The sequence below is a fragment of the Lathyrus oleraceus genome, chromosome 4, assembly GCF_024323335.1.
Source record: "Lathyrus oleraceus cultivar Zhongwan6 chromosome 4, CAAS_Psat_ZW6_1.0, whole genome shotgun sequence".
NCBI lineage: Eukaryota > Viridiplantae > Streptophyta > Magnoliopsida > Fabales > Fabaceae > Lathyrus > Lathyrus oleraceus.
This window is the reverse complement of record NC_066582.1, coordinates 290,995,218-291,002,125: the sequence shown is the minus strand read 5'-3', so window position 1 is coordinate 291,002,125 and position 6,908 is coordinate 290,995,218.

The following is a 6,908-nucleotide window of genomic DNA, read 5'->3' as shown; positions in this document are numbered from 1 at the left end:
CAACAACACCACTCTGCCTCATGGGAGGCCCTTGATATGACAACTTAGAAAGAGTGGATTTTGGCAATACATTTAGGGACGATCCAGTTTCCACCAGCACATTGGACAAGGCATCAGATTTGCAATTCATGGATATATGTAAAGCCATGTTGTGGTCTCTTCCCTCCTCAGGGAGATCAGCGTCACTAAAACTCAAAGTGTTGCAAGCGGTGATGTTTGCAACTATACTGTCAAATTGCTCAATCGTGACGTCATGATCAACATACGCCAGATCCAAGACTTTCTGCAGAGCCTCCCTATGGGGTTCTGAATGCAACAGCAAAGATAATACGGAGATCTTGGATGGCGTTTGTAGAAGCTGGTCTACAACATTGTACTCACTCTTCTTGATGAGCTTCAGCATCTCATCAGATTCTTCATTAGCAATGCCACTAAGGCCAACTGAAGAAGCAGGAGTCTTTTGTACAGAGGAGGAGGGTCTGGCAACATCAAGTGCCGGATTCTGAATATTCACTGCGGTCCCCACAGGACGCTCAACAGAGTCAGAAGCAACAGCCTTAGGAGGCGCAGAAAAAACACGAGCACTCCGGGTCAAACCACTCACATCAGCGATGTTGGTTACAGACGTTGAAGGCAAAGGCACTTCTACCCCATCTTCAACAGCGACAGGGTTATATCTGAACGGCACAGCTCGGTCAGAAGAATAAGGCACAGGGCCTGCAGGTTTAATGACCAAAGACGGAGAAACCTTCGGCTTGCTGCTATCATAGCGAATAACAACAGGCTCGGGCAATTTAAACACTGGAGATATAACATTAACCTCCGGCTCATCCTCATCAACATTGCGATTCTGCAAAATCTCAATGGTACCCTCATCCAGCAATTCTTGGAGTTCTCTGCGTACCTGATTGCAACCCAGACGGTTGACTGAACAAATGCGGCACCTGTCGTGGTCATGCTCCATGTGGCTGTACTGACACAGTAGCCGATGCAGTTCGACCAACGATCGTCTAATATGGCTTACATATTTGACCTTATACTTCCCAGGGCACCCCTGGACCATATTCACAGATTTCCCATGAGAAGGCAATGGGTTCTTGGTGACATTCGGACCTGAATCTTCAAAGCTCAATATTCCACATCTCATAAGGTCTTGAACCTTAGTCTTGAGTGGATAGCAATTCTCAATATTATGACCCGGAGCACCAGAATGATAGACACAGTGCTGGTCTGGTTTATACCACCATTGGGGATTTGCAGGCACGGCAGGAGGATCCCTGGGAGAAACCAACTTCCTTTCCAACAAGGAAGGATAAAGCTCTGCATATGACATAGGAATTGGATCGAAGCTGATCTTCTTCCTATCATAATTCAAATTAGCTTGGTTGGTCGTACTTCCACGAGGCTGGTAAGCATGTTGCTGTGGACGCTGTTGTTGCTGATACTGCGGCTGTTGTTGCTGATACTGAGTGTTGTCTTTGTAGACAAGTGCTATATGAGCCACCTGGTGTTGATTGCTGCGCCGTGCAGGCTTCCTCTGAACTGAGGGTCTTCTAGGCTTGGCATGGGATTGCACAGCATGTGCCTCCCCATCCTTCTTCTTAAACGCCCCATACCGTTTAGAAGAAGAGCTCTCATCTTTTGCTAGTCGTCCTTCACGGACTCCTTCTTCGAGACGCATCCCCATGTTCACCATCTCGGTGAAATCAGAGGGAGCGCTTGCTACCATCCGCTCATAATAAAAAGAACTAAGAGTCTTCAAGAAGATCTTAGTCATCTCTTTCTCCTCCAGCGGTGGAGTAATCTGAGCTGCCAGCTCTCGCCACCTCTGGGCGTACTCCTTGAATGTTTCCTTTTCCTTCTGGGACATGGCCCTGAGCTGATCACGGTCAGGAGCCATATCAACGTTGTATTTATACTGCTTGACGAAGGCTTCGCCAAGATCGTTGAAGGATCGGATATTAGCACTGTCCAAACTCATATACCATCTGAGCGCAGCACCGGATAAACTGTCTTGAAAATAATGGATCAGAAGCTGATCATTATCAGTTTGGGTTGACATCTTCCTAGCGTACATGACCAGGTGAGCAAGAGGACAGGTGTTCCCTTTATATTTTTCAAAGTCAGGTACTTTGAACTTGATTGGTATCTTGACACCGGGAACAAGGCACAACTCGGCAGCAGACTTGCCGAACAAATCTTTACCTCTGAGGGTCTTCAATTCCTTTCTCAGCTCAAGGAATTGGTCATTCATAGCGTCCATCTTTTCATTAACGTCCGGGCCCTTAGACGGCTCAGAATGATAGATGGTGTCGTCTACCCTCGGCATGGTATGCACGACAGGAGGAGCAGCAACAGGGACCGGGCTAGATGCCGGCATATGAGCAAAGGTTGGAGCAGGGATATCAGGCATGAAACCTGGAGGCATACCCCAAGGGAACCCGGCTGGCATTGCATTGGGCACAAAATGAGCATTGGCTGGCACAGTCGAAGCAACGATCTCTGAAATAACCGTCCTCTGAACAGGAGTTGTAGGCGGTTGAGCGGGTTGATTCTGAGCAGCAAGAAGTTGCTCCATCAAAGCGCCAAGTCTGGCGACCTCTTCTCTCAGTTTACGGTTCTCTTGCTCTAGCTGATCCATAATTCTGGCAGAATTTGCTCTTGTATAATACCGGTGAGTCAGCTTGTCTTCAAAATAAATGAAGATCACGGAGTTAGGGCAAGAAGACCAGAAACAAGGTACCTGCTTATGCGAATGATGCATGAAATGCTAATGCATATGCTTTGTTTATTTTCAAGGAACCCTTAGGGTATTATTTGCAAATTTTTGAATATTTAAAGCATTTTAATTTCTCATGGAAAATATCTTCTTCAATATATTCAACAGAGAAGTACAACATTTTTTATCATTACAAAGAGGAAAGGAAAATAACATCCTATGGATCCCTATTAGCTCGGGATGCTGGAAGACGAGAAGTACACAGCTTCTTGATCTCTCTCTCATAGGCTGCCTCCATATCCGCTTTCTCCTTTGCAAGCTGATCATACCTCCTCTTCCAGAACTTAGAAGACTGAGGAAGCAGAGAAGTCCAAGTGTCGTTCGGATCATCAATCACCCGATGCTCGAGAAACTCAATCAGAGCGTCCTTTTCCTTGAGCTGCTGCAGCAATTCCTCTCTTTCACGGATCCAAGCACGCTAAAGATCTTCCTCTCTCAACTCCTCTACACGTTGGGTAGGGAGGGTTGAAGGCCCAGCCACATCCAATGGTGTAGGTCTCGGATAGTCGTATGGCATCAAGTATACGGCAGCTCTCTGTCTGACCCAAGAGGTATAAGGCTCCAAAGCAATGCAGTTCTTAGGACCTAACTCATTCCTACTCTTCTTGCAGATCTTGCGCCAAGCGCGGACAAATCTGGCTTTCAGGCCTTGGGGATCTTTACCCTCCAGAAAGAATACACCTTCTAACAGAATGTTATGAGGTTTATCCTTTAGGGGGAACCCAAGCTGACGACGTGCTAATATAGGGTTCTAGCTTATCCCTCCATATGTACCAAGAAGAGGCACATTAGGGAATTCACCATAATAGTCAATGATCTGGACGGTATCATACACGCGATCATACCAAGAGATATCGTCATTAGTGAGAGACATGAGTCTCTAAGACCACCGTAGACATCCCTTGTTCTCCTTGAAAGCGACAGTCTGCGGCAAGTGCGAAATAAACCACTTGTACAGCAGAGGCAAACAGCATACGATAACTCCTCCACCCTTCGCATTCCTTAGATGCAAAGAGACATAGGCATCACCCAACAAGGTCGGAACTGGATTAAGAACTGAAAAGATCCTAATGGCGTTCATGTCCACAAATTTGTCGAAGTTGGGGAATAAGACCAACCCATAGATGAGCAGCATAAATAAAGCCTCAAAGGCATCCTTACTCTTGGCTTTCCCATAAAAGGTAGCTTGAGCGATGAGGAACTCGGAAGGAAAACCCTGAATTCCGCCTTTGGTAGTCAGATTAGCTTTAATCAATTCTTCATCTATGTGCAATAGACTTGCAATCTCTCGAGCGGTCGGAATACTCTCCAAGCCACTGAACGGCACCTGATCCAGAATAGGAATCCCAATAAGGTGAGAATACTCCTCCAAGGTAGGCAACAATTGGAAGTCCGGGAAAGAGAAGCAGCGGTACAGAGGATCATAAAACTGAGCCAAGGTACTCATCAGTCCCTCATCAACCTGAGTAGTGAGCAAAGGCAGAAGCTTCCCATACCGAGCTTTGAAACCCAAGGGATCTAGTACATAAGATGTCAGATTCCTTAACTCTTTCACATCAGGCTGTCTAAAGCTGTACTTCTTCGTATGCCTTTTCGGTCTTTCCATGTCTGAAAATTTTGCAAATAAACCCTTTAAGTTCCTTGAAAATTTTCTCTTTTTCTGATGACATGAATGTAGATGAATGCATGAATGCGTGAATGCAACAATCACACTCAAGGATCAAGTAAAGCACACCAGACAAAGGTCATGGGAAATTTCATTGTATCCCTAATATCAATCATCCATTTTGGTGGATTTAGGTTTTCACCTTATCAACACCCAAGTTCCATTGATATTAACGGTACATGAACCGGCTCTGACATCCTTAATATCAATCATCCATTTTGGTGGATTATGGTTTACACCTTATCAACACCCAGGTTCCATTGATATTAAGGTTGTCTGAACGACTCAACCATGAATCACGGGTTTGTTGAGAGTCACGAGCATGGAGTCTCGGTTAAGAACCACCCAAAGGGAGTGTACTAGGGTTTAAACCTGCCAGACATGTTCTACCAGAGGTTCCCATAATCATCGTCCCATCTCTCGGATATTATCAGAGGAACGAATACTCGTATTCCAAAAATATTCTCAAGAGAGACTCTTATGAGTGTAGTATCGCGTAACAATCGCATCAGATCTGACATCTGAATGACCTCCGCACTACGTCCTAAAAATAGGCCAAGATGGGTTTGGTAAACTAAGGTCCTTGGCTTCTAAGGCACATGATTGAAAGAATAATTCCTAACCATAAATAACTTGTGTGACATTATTAATCCAACATGACCTCCACCAAGTGAATGGACTCGCAAGTCAACTGGCTAAGGAATACTCCACACCAGTCAACAAGACTATGCCATTCTCCTATCCTAGAGTGCACTCGAGTTCGGGTATAGAACTCATCTCACAGAGATCACCAAAGCAAACAACAATTGTATATCAAGCAATTCAAATATTACAATCAATACAGTTATCCCAAATTGTACAAAAATATGTCAAATAACAAATAACAATATCATACAACGAGGGTGAAAAGTAGGCAATACCACCAAGGAATATTTCCCCAGCAGAGTCGCCACTTTTCTGTAGCGGTGTATTCGTCGCTATATGGTCTATTGATTAAATCATAAGCAAAGTATACAAAGAAATCGAGTCGCCACCGCACTTTTATTTATCCAAAGGAATGGCTAAAAAGCGAACAAAAGCCTAAGAAGTTTTACACATAGAAAACTAATGAAAAGATCAGAGAGTCTGGGTAAGGGGTAAATTACGCAATGGGAAGGTGTTAGGCACCCATCACGTCCTAGGTACTCCTAGGGAGCCCTTTTCACACTTGTTGTATAGAAAATGTTTATTTGTTTTTGACATATTGTGCAAACATGAATGGGATGATGAGAAAAGAATGTACAATTTTTTATTATTTTTGTGTTCGAACGGATGAACCCCTTGCCTACGTACCTTTCCATCAAAGGTAAGGATCAAAACGCCGTAGTTCGGCTAAAAGATTTCCAAATTGTCAGTGGGTTCAATTTTAAAACAAGAGCACTAAGGCTTTTCATTCTCAATGGGAGAGAACTCAACCAATACCAACAATCCACCATGCAAGGATAGCTTCAACATACTAGTGAGGGGTTAACCCTATAATAAGTATGGAAGACTTACAATCAACTTACTAAGGATGCGGTGAGATTTACATCAACCACTATGAGAATTGAAACCTATGGCTAATGTATGAAAACATATTAACAATGGACAAAGCCACAAAACAATTGAATGGGTGGAGTTAATTGATTATGAGTATTCACAAAGTATGGTCAAAGTATGATTAAAATTGATTCAAAGAAGTATTAACAAAAGTGAAGTTTGAAAAATCAAGGACTTAAGGTCCAGGTTTCTAATTTGAAAGAGGTGAGAATGTTTGCACAACATGTCAAAGTTTTCTGAAAGCAACGTGTGAAAAAGGATTTTGAAACAAAAGGATATGGATGATGGAGTGTAAAACTTCTTAGAAGTTCACCTCTTGAAATCATATAGAAGATGATTCAAGTGTGTCCTTAGGAATAGAGCAACAAAGCAAGTAAGCAAATAGAAAGCAAGGTGATACCAGAGGCCACTCAATGGACTTACTCCAATCTCACAAACAAAAGCGGATACCGGATACCAATAAATGGATTTACACCAATCTCCTAAAACAAAACAATGATACCGGATGCCAATAAATGGTCTTACTCCAATCTCACAAACAAAAGCGGATACCGGATACCAATAAATGGATTTACACCAATCTCCTAAAACAAAACAAAATATGGATGTCAAATGCCAATCTATCTGGACTTATTTCAACCTCCACAGATGATCATAGGAATACAAATGCCAACAACATGGACTTATAATTGCATCCTCACATACAACAAACAAACAGAAGCACAAGGCTAAGAGGATATGAGTGACCAGTGAAGTGGTCTTACACTCTATCCCTTCCAAATCATAGGAACAATGGCCAAAGAACATGGTCTTACAATTGTCCTCAATGGGCAAACACAAATGTGTCACAAAGATATGCAATGATGATCATGTACTAATGAACAA